The sequence below is a fragment of the Bison bison genome, unplaced genomic scaffold, assembly GCF_000754665.1.
Source record: "Bison bison bison isolate TAMUID 2011002044 unplaced genomic scaffold, Bison_UMD1.0 scf7180017864289, whole genome shotgun sequence".
Taxonomy (NCBI): Eukaryota; Metazoa; Chordata; class Mammalia; order Artiodactyla; family Bovidae; genus Bison; species Bison bison.
The window spans coordinates 9,354,862-9,369,993 of NW_011494861.1; positions in this window are offsets into that span (position 1 = coordinate 9,354,862).

The window sequence follows — 15,132 nt, forward strand, 5'->3', positions numbered from 1 at the left end:
ACACAAGGCTATGGTTTTTCCAGTGGTCATGTATGGATGCGAGAGTTGGACTGTGAAGAAAGCTGAGCACCGAAGAATTGATGCTTTTGAACTGTGGTGTTGGAGAAGACTTCTGAGAGTCCCTTGGACTGCAAGGAGGTCCAACCAGTCCATTCTAAAGGAGATCAATCCTGGGTGTTCATTTGAAGGACTGATGCTGAAGCTGAAACTCCGATACTTTGGCCACCTCATGCGAAGAGTTGACTCATTGGAAAAGACCCTGATGCTGGGAGGGATTGGGGGCAGGAGGAGAAGGGGACGACAGAGGATGAGATGGCTGGATGGCATCACTGACTCGATGGACGTGAGTTTGAGTCAACCCCGGAAGTTGGTGATGGACAGGGAGGCCTGGCGTGCTGCAGTTCATGGGGTCACAAAAAGTCAGACACGACTGAGCGACTGATTGACTGCACAGCACAGTAAACTCTACTCGATAGTCTGTAATGACCTATATGGGAAAAGACTCTAAAAAGGAGTGGATATGTGTATATGTATGCTGCTGCTAAGTCACTTCAATCGTGTCCGACTCTGTGCGACCCCATAGACACAGCCCACCAGGCTTCCCCGTCCCTGGGATTCTCCAGGCAAGAACACCAGAGTGGGTTGCCATTTCCTTCTCCAGTGCATGAAAGTGAAAAGTGAAAGTGAAGTCGCTCAGTCGTGTCTGACTCTTAGCGACCCCATGGACTGCAGCCCACCAGGCTCCTCCATCCATGGGATTTTCCAGGCAAGAGTACTGGAGTGGGGTGCCATTGCCTTCTCCAGTGTATATGTATACTGATTCACTTAATCCCTGGAGTGGGGCATGGCAATCCACTCCAGGATTCTTGCCTGGAGAATCCCATGGACAGAGGAGCCTGGTGGGATACAGTCCACGGGGTCACGAAGAGTCGGACGTGACTAAAGCAGCTTGGCACTCGTGCACACACATGTATATGTGTTCCTGACTCACTTCGCTGGACACCTGAAACTAACACAGCATGACGCATCTCCTGAAAGTGAAAGGCGCTCAGTCATGTCCGACTCTTCGCGACCCCATGGACTATACAGTCCATGGAATTCTCCAGACCAGAATACTGGAGTGTGTAGCCCTTCTCTTCTCCATGGGATCTTCCCAACCCAGGGATCGAACCCAGGTCTCCTGCATTGCAGACAGATTCATTACCAGCTGAGTCACAAGGGAAGCCCAAGAATACTAGAGTGGGTAGCCTATCCCTTCTCCAGCAGATCTTCCTGACTCAGGAACCAAACTGGGGTCTCCTGCATTGCAGGCAGATTCTTTACTAGCTGAGCTATCAGGGAAGCCCATACATCTATGACACTCCAGTAAAAATTAATATTAAAAAGTAAGTGGAAGCACCCTCTGCGTTAAACCCCGAGTCACAGGCACAGAGACCCTCACACGGGGTCAATGAGCCTACAGCTCTGGGTTCCACGGCTGGTCTCACCTTTGCCCTCGACATCATGCCAGACTCCTAGCCCTAACTCACTGCTCCTGGTGGTGCAGGCTCCCACATCCCTCCCTCCTCCCGAGGGGCCTGTGAATAACCCCTTGTATGCCCATACCACCACCACCTCACCTCTGGCCTCGGATGAAGCCCACCTCCCACCATGGGCACCACTCCTGCCCTTGACTTTCCTTCTGCCCCAAGCCAGACCATAGGTCCAAGGTTTCCTGGCACCTCTGGAGAATGGCTTCCGTGTGGCCTGAAAGAGATGTCCCCCCTTCGCCAGCAGGCCTGTGACCCCACGTGCACAGACCTGGCTCCCTGAGAGTTAACTGGATGGGAAGGAGGGTCCCTCATGTGGCCTTGCTCCCCGCCACTGTTGTATACACCCCACACACTTCACCCTTCCCTGGGACTGGCACCGAATCACAAGTCCAGACTGTCTGTTGTTGTCACTCTTGTCCCGTGATGGGCAGCATGACGTGGCAGAGACAGTGGGTGTGTGAATCGAGTCAGAAGCACCAACGTGCACGACCTCAGAAATCACTTCACTCTTCTCTGCACGTTACATCCAGTAGTTCATCTCGGACTGTGGTCACAGGGCCACCCCCACCCCAGACGTGGAGAAGACACAGATGCAGAAGGGCTTTATAGCCGGCAGAGCGCTAGATCAAGTGTGGCCTGGAGCTGGTGCATGCGGGCTGAAGGAGGTGAGAACTCAGGATGATTTCAGGTGAGGATGGCCTCACACCATCCCTGAGGGAGCCCGGGACCCTGCTCCACGCTGTGCAGGGGGAGGCACCACCAAGAGCTCTGGGCTCAGCTCTGGGCACTGTGAACATAAAAGTGGGCAGGCAAGACAGACACTCAGGTGCACCCTCCAGGGACCAGCCAGACAGCTGTGCCATGTCCTGGGGGCAGCGCTGACCCCAGGAAGGGAACATGGTGGAGGTAGGGGTGAGGTGGGGGTGTGAGAGACCCGGGTCTAGCTGTGTTAGGTTCAACAGTCAAGAAAATGTGAGGTTTTGAGCAGAGGCTGGAGTGAGGGAGAGCGAGCCTGGGGAAAGATGTGGGGGATAAGGTTCTGGACAGAGGGGCGGAGACCTGTAGTCTTGTCTTGCAGTGTCCTGGGTACTGAATTCTGACTCCAAATTCCTGTGTTGCAGCCCTAACCCCCAGTGTGATGGCGTGAGGAGGGGGGCCTTGGGGAGGTGGTTAGGACAAGAGTACGTCATGAGGGTGGGGCCCCAGGATGGGATTGGTGTACTTATAAAAAGGAAGATACCAGAACTCAGACCCTCAAGAACACGTGAGGACGGGAAGGTGGCCGTCTGCGAACCAGGAAGAGAAGCTGACCACGACCCAGCGTGGCCAGCTGTGGGACTTCGGAAGTCCAGAACCCAAGGACTCTGAGGAATAAGGTCTGTGTTTGCCCCCCACCCTCCCCATCCAGTCTGAGCTGAGACAGGATCTCTGTCTGGCTTTAGCATCAGGTCACATCAGTCTCATGGAATGAGTCAGGAAGCGTTTTCTCATCTTCTGGCTTTTCTTTTTTTTTGGAAGAGTTTCTGAAGTTCTGGTAATAATTCTTTAAACATTCAGCGAAGTTCATCAGTGAAGCCGCCTGGGCAAAGGCCTGCAGAGTGTGTGTCTGGTGTGTTCAAGACAGTTCTGGGGAGGTTGTCACTGGGGCAGAGACAGGGCATACATGCCCCACAGCCTTGGGGAAGAATGTGGGAACACGAGGGGAGAGGTGGCGAGATCCACCTCACGTGTAAAGAGCCCTCTGTCTGCTGGCACCGCAGACTGGCTATGGTGGGACAGGCAGGGCGGCCAGGGTGGCCAGTGGCCAGGCTCTCACACCACACACATGAGCTAGTCGGGGTGGGCGTTGGAATTAGTCCCCTTGCTGGAGACCAGGTCAGGGCCCAGAATCAGCCTGGGATCACCTTGGAGAAAGGCCTCCCGGGCACCCCAGCTCCACAGCCATATCCTGGGCCCACGAGGACTCCAGAGCATGTGTCTCCTGCTGTCTGAGAACCACACTCGGCTCACTGCAAACCTTGGCAGCCTTGACACCGCCATCAGAGTGGTTTCACATAGTGAAGAGAGGAAAAAAGACAACTTACAATTGCAAATTGAACGCATCTCTGCCAGCCCGCGCTGTCATCTAGCGCACGAGACAGATGGTGAGGAAGCACTCCGGGAACCTGTTTTGACATGTCTCTGAGCAGCGTGGGGCAGACGGGCTCCAGGAGGCACGGGCTGCCTGCCACTCCTCAAGTGGCTCCTGAGCAGACGCTGGGGACGAGGGGCAGGAGCCGGCCTGTCCACCTCACTCTCTGCTTCTGCTTGTTCCTCTTCCCTTAACTCTCACCTCCCTGCAGAACCTCAGGACATGGAGACCCAAGAGTCCACCTGTGCAGCTGCTGGGGGCAGGGACCAGACACCCCTCTCTGTTGCGTTCTAAATTCAGGACGAAAAGGACAGTCCATTCCCGGGTTGGGCCAGATCACTCTGGCCACTGGCACAGCAAAAGCCCAGCTCAGGGCGAGGGGGCCCCTGGGAGGGGCAGAGAGGGGACCCCAGCGGCCTCTCCACTTTATGCAGATGAGAACAGGTGTGTGGGAACCCGGCCCATCTGCCATGGCACACATGCTTCCTTGATTTTGCCACCACCACCAGCAAGGCCTTCCTCACTCCCGAACACTGCTTTTTTTAGGAAAAAAACAGTCGCTGTATGAATGGGTTTTCTTAGTAACCATATTGTCTGTCATCCTCCTCCCCAGAGCTCACTCACTTACGAGCAGATCTGAAGGCCTGCTGCCTGCAGAGACCAAGGGTGATGGTAGAGCAGATCTGGTGTGGACCCTGGGAAGGAGGGAGATCTGGTGTGCACCCTGGGAAGGAGGGACATCTCAGAGACCCAGCCCGGGAGGCAGGGGGGCGGGGGATGGTCAGGGCCTGATGACAGCCCAACTCTGTGCTCTGTTCTGAGGCTGGGGGCAGGGGAGGCTGGGTGAGCAGAGGACAATGAGACAGGCAGGCAGGACCCTGAAGCCTGGGTGGGACCCCACAGCCCAGGTCAGACCCGACACCTGGCCAAGGGGAGGGGCTGGTCCAGAGGAAATGGGGGTGAGGAGGGAAAGGAGGGCCCAGAGGTGGAGACTAGCCACAGGCGTGGACAGGGGACAGATGGAGGTTTGGTCAGACCAAAGGGACTCCAGGGTTTTCTATGACTGAGTCCTCGGTGCAAACTGGAAATTTCAACAAGACTCTGAGGAAAAAAAAAACAAAAGAGTGTCTCTGAGCAGAAAGAATGAAAACACACGCATACATTCACATTCAGTGGGTGGGGGGAGGGAGCACGCTGCCCGGGAGGGGAGGAAGGAAGGGCGGCACGTAGGACAGAGGGCCAGCCCCGCCTTCTCTTGAGCCTGCTTTGCTCCAAGCATCCATGTCCCAGCCCCAAATCTCTGAGAAATGAAGCCCCAAGCTTCCCACCACCAAACGCCCCACTGTGAGATGTTCCATGTTGTCTGCATTAATCCATTCACAATTAATCAGTTTCACAAAGAGTCGTTTTAACATACGGCCTGCTTCTTCCTCAGAGAAGGGAAGCAATTAATAACATGAATCACAGAAATGAAAAAGCCCTGGAAGGTTGTTTGAGGCCAGGCCAGGGCACACTCAGATTTGCATCAGGCCAGCAGACCTGGCTGGGCCATGGGGAGGGCCTTGGAGTGAAAGCGAGTCCCAAGGCTGGCTGAGAACCTGCCCTCGGGGGTCCCCACTCCAGGACAGAAACCCACTCTGTTCCCAAAGCCTGAGTCACACTCAGCCTCGCCCCACAGCACGGAACCAGAGGCCCATGGACGGCTCAGCGGGGCTCTCTTGGTCACTGGGCTCCCAGGACCTGGCCCATCATTGTCACCTAACACGTGCTGCAGAGGGGCAGCAGTCAGAGCACCGCGTGTGGGGAGTTGTCCCGGGAAGCCAGACTCCCGAGGTCATTCTTCCATTTATCCATTTACAAATTGTAAAATTAATTCCACAAACACTCACAGTGAGCTCTTTGCTCTTCAAAGGGAAGCGTGAAGGTGTTGGCAGAGGCCCTGTTTAAGCCTCTGTCTCCTAGCTCTCCAGCTTCACGGGAGGTCTCAGGGCCAGTGTGCCACGCTGCTCCTACTTCCTCCAACCAAAGGACACCCACAGGCTGAACCCTGAGGCCACTGGTTCAAATCCCAACATACTATGTTTGAACCTTGAAGAGTCACTCTGTCGCTATGTGGACTTGATCAGGCTGCCTAACCAAACAGTATCAACTGGTGGTTTACGCGTGTACGTGCTAAGTCACTTCAGTCATGTCTGACTCTTTACGATCCTATGAACTGTAGTCCACAAGGCTCCTCTGTCCATGGGATTCTCCAGGCAAGAATACTGGAGAGGGTTACCATTCCCTTCTCCAGGGGATATTCTCAACCCAGGGACGGAACCGCATCTCCCGTGTCTCCTATATTGCAAGTAGATTCCTTACCACTGAGCCAACAGGGAAGCCCTGGCGGCTTACACAGCAGAAATGTGTTTTCTCACCATCCTGGAGGCTGGGGGTTGGAATCAAGGTGTCGGCAGCCCTGGTTTATTCAGGGGCCTCACTCCTTGGCTTGCAGATGGCTGCCTTGGTGCTCACAGGGCAGCTCCCTGGATGCTGGTCTCCATGTCCAAGTTTCCTGTTCTCAGGGAGAGGGTGGGATGAATTGAGAGAGTAGCACTGACATCCATACACTATCACATGTGAAACAGACAGCTAGTGGGAAGCTTCTGAAGAGCACGGGGAGCACGGCTCCATGCTCTGCGATGCCCTAGAGCGGTGCGGTGAGAGGGAGCGAGGCCGAAGAGACTGGTGGCTCAGACGGTGAAGAAGCTGCCTGCAGTGCAGGAGACCTGGGTTTGATCCCTGGGTCGGGAAGATCCCCTAGAGAAGGGAATGGCAACCCACTCCAGTATTCTTGCCTGGAGAATCCCATGGACAGAGGAGCCTGCCAGGCTACAGTCCATGGGGTCGCAAACAGACATGACTGAGCAGCTGATTCGCACTGTTGGACAACAGAAACTAATACAACATCGTAAAGCAATTATACTCCAATTTTTTTAAAAAAATAAAGGACCTCCCTGGTGGTCCAGTGGTTAAGAATCCGCCTGCCAATGCACGAGACATGGGTTCCACCCTTGGTCCGGGAAGATTCCACGTGCCAAGGGCCAGCTAAGCCCGTGTGCCACAACTACTGAAGTTTTTGTGCTCTAGAGCCTGTGCTCCGCAGCAAGAGAAGCCACCGCGACGAGAAGCCCGTGTGCTGCAACTACAGAAGCCCAACTGCAGCAAGGAAGACTCAGTGCAGCCAAAAATATTAAATAAATATTTCTTAAAATAAAAATATTTTTTTAAAAAGGAAACAGGTTTCCCATTCTCATGGGGACACCAGTCATGCTAGGTCGGGGCTCATCCAATGGCCTCATCTGATTATCTCTATAAAGACTTACTTCCAAATAAGGTCACGTTCACAGGTACTGGAGCTAAAACTTAAAGGCTTTAGGGGGACAGAATTCAGCCCACAATGACCTCTGGGCCTTGGTCTCCTTAGAATGCCCAGCTCCCCCAGAGCAGATGTGAGGACCTCCTGGACTGGGGCTCCTGAGCCTTAACAGGCGATGCTAACAGGAGTAACGGATTTTCTCCTCCAAAGACAGGAGGATGGAGATGGGGCACTGTTGCCACTGCCCCCAGAAAACCACCGTCTCAGTGGCTCAGAGGACGTTAGCATGGGCTCTGGCAGCAGAGAAAATACCTCAAGAAAAGCCAAGTCACCTTGCAGAGATGCCAGTGTTAAGGTCAGAACCGTGACTCCCCCAATCCATTCATTTCTCCCTGATAATTACACCGCCTGCCTGGCTGGTGGCATTAGAGTCTAACCAAGACCAGCTCTTCAGAGGCAACAGAAAAAAAGGGCAAGAAAAAAGGCAACCCCTTGGTGGGCAGATTTTTGGCATTTCATCTGAATTCCATAATGAATAATTTACACAAAGGCTTTATTGGAGCCCAGAGCCCCACAATAAGTGTTCCATGAGAACATACGCAAATATTTCAACGTCAATCTCTCTCTGGGGGGGTTCAGCTGACAGCCCAAACCAGGTCTGAGTGGCTACATTGCTTATTTATGAAAAACATCATCTTACTTTTATTTGCCTCTTTCCAGGCATTCATGGGGTGATGAATTTGAGGGGCACAGGCAGCAAACACAGCTGCTCCTGTCAGATCCAGGAGGGGAGGGAGGCCCTGAATTTTGGAGCAGGAAGTGAGGAGAGGGGCCTCAGCTGTCTGCCCCTTTTTGCCTGCAAATAGCAATGGGGAGAGAGACGAGGAGGGGAGGAGCCACCTGGTTTCCAGGGGCAGAAGTGATACTTGGCCACGCGCCCTGGGCTATCCAGAGCAGGATGGAGTGCAGGCACAGTGGGGCCGGAGGAGCCCCCAGTGATCCAGCTTAGAGACAGAGGTCCAGAGTGCAGGTCTGGGAACAGGAAGGCTGGTCTATCCTCCCGCCTGATGGGCGACTTGGCCTCTCCCAGGCTTCACTGTCTCATTTATGAAACAGGAAACCAAAAGGCCCACACTCAGGACCGTCACGAGGATTGAACGAGGGGATGCGGGCAGCCTGGCCGCCACGTTGTCACTCACACACCACAAACATCTGTCCAGTGGACGGGTGTGTGTGGCCCAGGGCCTGCGATGGGCAGGCTGCCAGTGAGAGCTGTCACTTCTGATGGGACTGTTTCCATGGCAGCGGGGGGGCGGGGTCCTGACTCGGCTCCAGGGTCCAGGGGTGCTGCTCCCCCCCACTCCCACACGCCCTTGGGGAGTTCATGGAGCCTCAGCATCAAGGCTCTCTTAACATTCTATCTTCTTAATCCCTGGATTCGTCTCTTTTTTCTGTTAGTGTATTTGTGCTCAGCAGAGGCTTCAACTCCATCAGCCACACCAATGTGCTTCTGAGGGCCTTGTGGGCATCCGGCCCTGAATGAGGCCAGGGTTGAATTGGGTGCCAGGGGAGGGGATGGGGGCGGAGGAGACCCCGGCTATGGCTCTACCCTCCCCACCCCAGGTGAGTGGTGGTCCTGGTGTCCAGGCTGTTAGGGTCACTTGCATTTCAAGGACCCTGGATGATGGCCGAGAGTGCCTGAGCAGCATGTGCTTTCTGCTTGCTGAGAATGCTGGGCTCTGGGAGGGAAGGGGGCAAAGATGGGACAGAGGGAAAGTAGGATGGAGTGGGACCCAGTGCACCACAGAGAACATCCAATCTTGAAAAGACTGATGGGACTTCCTTGGTGGTCCAGTGGTTAAGAATCTGCCTTCCAATGTAGGGGATGCAGGTTTGATCCCTGGTCAGGGAACTAAGATCCCACATGAAAGTGAAGTCACTCAGTCGTGTCCGACTCTTAGCGACCCCATGGACTATAGCCTACCAGGCTCCTCCGTCCATGGGATTTTCCAGGCAAGAATACTGGAGTGGAGTGCCATTTCCTACCACAGGGCAAATAAGCCCACATGCTTCAACTAGAGAAAAGCCCACATTCCACAATGAAAGATCCTGTATACAGCAACTAAGACCTGACACAGCCAAGAATAAATAAATAAAATTTTTTTAAAAAAAGAAGAAAAGACCTCAGTGGTCATCTTAGGCAAATTGGCCTGTCCTGTGCATGCAGGTGTCAGCTTCCAGCCCCATCAGTGACCAGCTGGGCGACTGCACAAGTGTCTTAGCTTCTCTGAACCTCTGTTCTCTCATCTCTAAAATGGAGTGACTATAATCCCTTCCCCTTATGACTGGCCCATGCAGCCCAGGGCACAGTGTCAATGACCCTCCAAGCAAGCACCCAAGAAATGCTCGTTTGGGGAAAAGAGGGGGAGACCCGAGGTGGGGGCTGTCCCACCATCCCTCAGTGTATCACTGGCACACAGGTCACCTCTCCCCTCCTTCCCACAGGACCTTGTTTGTGGTCTGGGGGTCCACCCTCCTCTGCACTCACAATGGACCTCCAGGAAGCCAATTCATCTCTTATGCTGGATGGATCTCGATTAACCAATCACAGCTTGCCATCCTCCTCAACGGTGATTATTTCAGCCAATCAGCACACAGAATTCCCTTACTGACTATAATAGGTTCAGAAGCAGACACGTGACCAATCAAGCTGGTCAATCAGAGGGATGGGAAGGACCTTCATTCCATCCATCTTTCTCCCTCTGGGTGTGAATGATGAGCAACTTGTCCCATGGGTGGCTGGGAGCACCTTCCTTAAAGCCATGAGAGAGTCTGCCAAGGGACGAAGAGAGACAGAGCCCAGGGAATCACAGAACAGAGGAGGTAGAGTCCTGATGGTGTTGTGCCTGCAGCACACTTTGCCCCAGAACCTGTGCTAACACAAAATGATGCATTTCTTCACGGTTGAAGTGAAAAAGTAAAAGTGTTAGTCACTTAGTCGTGTCTGACTCTTTGCGACCCCATGGACTGTAGCCCACCAGGTTCCTCTGTCCACGGAAATCTCCAGACAAGAATACTGGAATGGGTTGCCATTTCCTTCTTCAGGGGATCTTTCCGACCCAGGGATCGAACCCACGTCTCCTGCAGCGCAGGCAGATTGTGGTCTGAGCCAACAGAGAAGCCCTCTTCATGGTTGCTGCTGCTGCTACTGCTGCTAAATCGCTTCAGTCGTGTCTGACTCTGTGCGACCCCATAAATGGCAGCCCACCAGGCTCCTCCGTCCCTGGGATTCTCCAGGCAAGAATACTGGAGTGGGTTGCCATTTCCTTCTCCATGGTTAAGTCATCTCAAATGGGCTCTTCATTACTTACAACCTGAGACGTCCTCATTGGCACAAGTCTGAGAGCCATTCATTCACTCATCATTCAGTCATTCAGTCATCGCTGAGAACTCAATACAGCTGAGCACAGTCTCAGTTGTAAGGAATAAAAATTCACATTAGGAAACATGCTCTGCCCCAAGTGCTCACAGCCCAGGAGGGGAGACAGACACATGAGTGGACATGCACCCTCCTGGGTGAGCAGAGGACGAGGAGGGAGGATCTGGTAGCTACCTGACCAAGCCTGGCTGGAAGGGCAGGGACTGAGTGGGGGAGGCTCAGGGAAGTTCCCTGGGAAGCAGGCTTCTGCTGCCCCAGTCATCTCGAGACCTGTGTGCTGTGGTTGGCTTGTTTTCCTCATGATCTCTAGGATGGACCATCTGGCTCCTGAGAAAGGCCCCCTGTTTATAAAGTGAGAGGGTCTCCACTGCAGCTAGACCTGCATGGCCCCTCAAATGTCCATGCCTGGGCACAATTGACACCAGCAGAGGAACACACAGTGGGAGAAAGGAGGAAAAAAGTAATGGCCAAATTAAGGTTTTCACCAGAATTCTATTCTAAGCTTTCTGAGAAAGGTCACGTCAGTTTTTGAAGACCCACACAAAGGACTGTCAAACTGAATTGAAACACAGCACTCGCTGTCCCGGAAGGGCCCTTGAGAAGAGCCTCCGGAACTCCCTCCTGAAGCATAATTGTCATCGCGCCTCTAATGGGGCAGGATGACAGCGGGGTCCTGCTGCCTGGGATTGACCTCACCACTCACAGCTGAGTGACCTCTGCAAGGCTGTCACCTCCTGCAAAAAAACAATGGTGCCTACTTCTGAGAACGAATGTGAAAATTCTATAGATAAGAGAATGTTCTTAGAACCATTTCTGGTATGCTGTAAGTGCTCAATAAGTGTTGGTATTATTTTCTAGGCACTTCCACTCTAATCAAATGGTCTGTAGGCAGAGACTTGTGCACCTGGCCAAGTAAAATAATAGAGAATGAACTTACCTTCCCGACTAGAACAACCTAAATAAAGGGGAAAATATGTGAAACAGTTTGTCACACCATGGACATCAGGCAGAAAAGGAAAGTAATCCCTGACACATAGGGAATAAACCAGGTGAACCCAAAGAACATCCCCACCTGCTCTACTGGGGCAGAGCCCAGGAGACCTTGAGTAGAGGAGACGGAGCTGAGAATCCAGACCATAGCACAGACACTGGAGTAGAGAAAGCTGCAGACAGAACTCTGAAGATCTGCAAAGAAATCCAGCAAAGGCATTATCAGTGTACATAGGTGAGGAGACTACCCATGGGTGTAGAAGATAGCCCCCAAAAATGTGAGTGGGAAGAGTGCCTGGTGCTCACACAGGCCAGCAAATTGTTACCATTCTCACCACCAGACTGGGAATCCCCATAAAGCATGAAAGGTTGTGCAGAGCATTCAGAAGGGTCTTACCTCAGTTGTGGGGATTAACTCCCCCAGACCAAATGCTGATATGGTCTAGAAGTAACCACTAGGAGTAATTGTTTCTGATTTTCGGGTCTCACCAGCAAACTTAAGAGGAAGGTCTGATAAGATCAAAATGTTCCCAAATAACTGCATCTCAGAACAAAGCTCAGGAATATTCTAGACCTATTTAAAAATAGGTCTACAACAGCAGCCTACAACACAAACTTCCAATGTCTGGCATCCAATCAAAAATTTCTAGGCATGCAACAAAGCTTGAAAACACAACCTATAATAAGAAGAAAAACTGATCAGATAAGAACTGACATGGAAAAAAGTGAAAGCATTAGCCGCTCAGTTGTGTCTGACTCTTTGCAACCCCATGGACTGTAGCCAGCCAAGCTCCTCTGTCCGTGGAATTCTCCAGGCAAGACTACTGAAGCGGGTAGTCATTCCCTTCTCCAGGGGATCCTTCCAACTCAGGAATGGAACCTGGGTCTCCTGCATTGCAGGCGGATTCTTCACCATCTGAGCCACCAAGGAAGCCCAAGAACTGACATAGATGTTGGAATTAGCAGACAAGAACATTTTCAAAGTTATTAAGGTCAACACAATATTAAGGAGCAGAACAAAGCTGGAGATCTGATGCTACCCAACTTTAAGACTTACTATAAAGCCATTGTAACCAAGACAATGTAATACTGCTGGAAAACAGACAAATAGGTCAATGGAACAGAACAGACAGCCCAGAAATAGACCCACATAAATATATATAGTCAGCTGGTCTTTGACAAAGGAGGCAGGGCAATGGAGCAAAGATAGTCTCTTCAACAAATGGTGCTAGAACCACTGGCTGTCCATATACAAGAAAAGAGAATCTAGCCACAGGACTCACAGCCTCCACAAAAAGTAACTCAAAATGGATCATAGACCTAAATGTAAAACAAAGCTATAAAGCTCCGGAAAGAAAATATAAGAGAAAACCTAGAAGAGCTCAGATTTGGCAGTGACTTCTTAGCAACAGCACCAAAGGCGTGATCTGTAAAATAAATAATTGATGAACTGGGCTTAATTAAAATAAAAACATTTGTTCTGTGAAAGACAATGTCAAGAGGTTTAGAAGACAAGCTCAGACCGAGGGAAAATATTTGCAAAGACACAACTGAGGGACTTCCCTGGCAATCCAGTGGTTAAGTCTCTGCTGTTCCACTGTAGGGGGTGTAGGTACAATCCCTGGTCAGGGAACTAAGATAAGATCCCACATGCCACAGGGCATGGCCACCAAAAGAAGGAGAAAAAATACAATCTGATAAGACTGTTATCCAAAATACGCAAAGAACTCTATTTTTTTACTTAATGATTTTTTATGGGAGTACAATCACTTTATTTACACAAAGAACTCCTAAAACTCACTAAGAAAACAAACTCTATTTTTAAATGGGCTAAAGACCTGAACAGACACCTCACCAAAAAATGTGTACAGACAGAAAACAATTATACGATAAGATGTTCCACATCCTATGTTATGAGAAAAATTCAAATTAAAACAATGATAAGATACCACTACACACCTATCAGAGTAACAAAAACAATCTGGGACACTGACAACACCAAATGCTGGGGAAGATGTGCAGCAGTGGAAATTCTCACTCATTGCTGGTGGGGGTACAAAACGGTGCAACCACTCTGGAAGACAGTTTGGTGGTTTCCTACAAACCAAATTCAAGGAGTATGCTCCTTGGCATTTGCCCAAACGAATTAAAAACTTATGTCCACATAAAAACCTGCACATGGGTATTTATAGCAGCTTTATTCATAATTGCCAAAACTTGGAAGCAACCAAGATGCCCCTCTGTAAGTGAATGGATAAACAAACTGGTACATCCAGACAATGGAATACAATTTGGAGCTAAAAAGATATGAGATAGCAAGGCATGAAAAGATATGGAGGGAATTTAAATGTGATTGCTAAAGTGAGAGAAGCCCATCTGAAAGGCTACAGAGGGACAATTTCAACTATATAACATTTAGACATTGGAGGCAAAACTAGGGGGACAAGAAAAAGATCTGTGTTTGTCAGGAGTGGAGGAGGGAACAGGCAGAGAGCAGAGGATTTCTAGAAGTTTGAAAATACTCCACGAGGTTATAATGACACACATACACCATTGCCCATTTGTCCAAACCCACAGAGTATACAGCACTAGGGTGAACACTAAGGTGAGCTACGGACTTTGCGTAATAACCACGTGTTGATGTAGGTTCTTCTTCCGGGGTAAAACATGTACCCGTCTGGTGAGTGGTGTTAATAATAGGGGAGGCTATGCATGTGGAGGGCAGGCAAAGTACATTGGAAATCAGAGATTTTTGCATGTTCCCCCCAATTTGCTATCAACCTAAAACTGCTCTAAAATGGAATTTTTAAAAAGAAAAAAGTTATTAAAACTGTCTCCCATATATTCAACAAGTTAGAAACAGGTAAAATACTTCAAAAGACTCAAAGTTCTAGACATGAAAACCACACTATCTGAGATGAAAAATACACCAGATGAAATTAATAGCTGATTACATGTTGCAGGAGAAAAGAGCAATGAACTTAAAGCAATAGAAATTATACAAGACATAACCCAAAGAGGAAAACAATTTTTAAAAATTAACAGAGAATGTGTAAGCTGGAGGATAATTTCAAACAGTGTAAACAGTGAAATTGGAATCCCCAAAGGGGTAGAGGAGAATAGAAAATCTATTTGAAGAACTATGACTGAAAATATTCCAAATTTGATAAAAACCACAAACTCACAGATTCAATAAGATGTGTGTGTTAGTCACTCAGTTGTGTCGGACTCTGTGCAACCCCATGGACTGTAGCCCACCAGATACCTCTGGCCATGGAATTCTCCAGGCAAGAATACTGGAGTGGGTTGCCATTTCCTCCTCCAGAGGATCTTCTCGACCCTGGGATCGAACCCAGGTCTCCCACATTATAGGCAGATTCTTTACCCACTGAGTTATCAATGAACCTCAAACACAAGATAAAGTTACACCATGATCAAATTGCTTGACTTCAAAGATAAAAAGAAAAGACCAAAATTAGCCAGAGGAAAAAGACATGGCATGCACACAGAAATCAAAATGACAGATTTCTTACTGAAAACAATGTAAGCAAGAAGACAGCAGATGAACATCTTTAAACTTCTGAGGAGTCAAAAACCTAGAATTATATGCAGTGAAATTATCTCTAAAAAATAAAGACAAGGATCTCAATTTTGGAAAAGTTGAAACAAGCACAGGTCATCT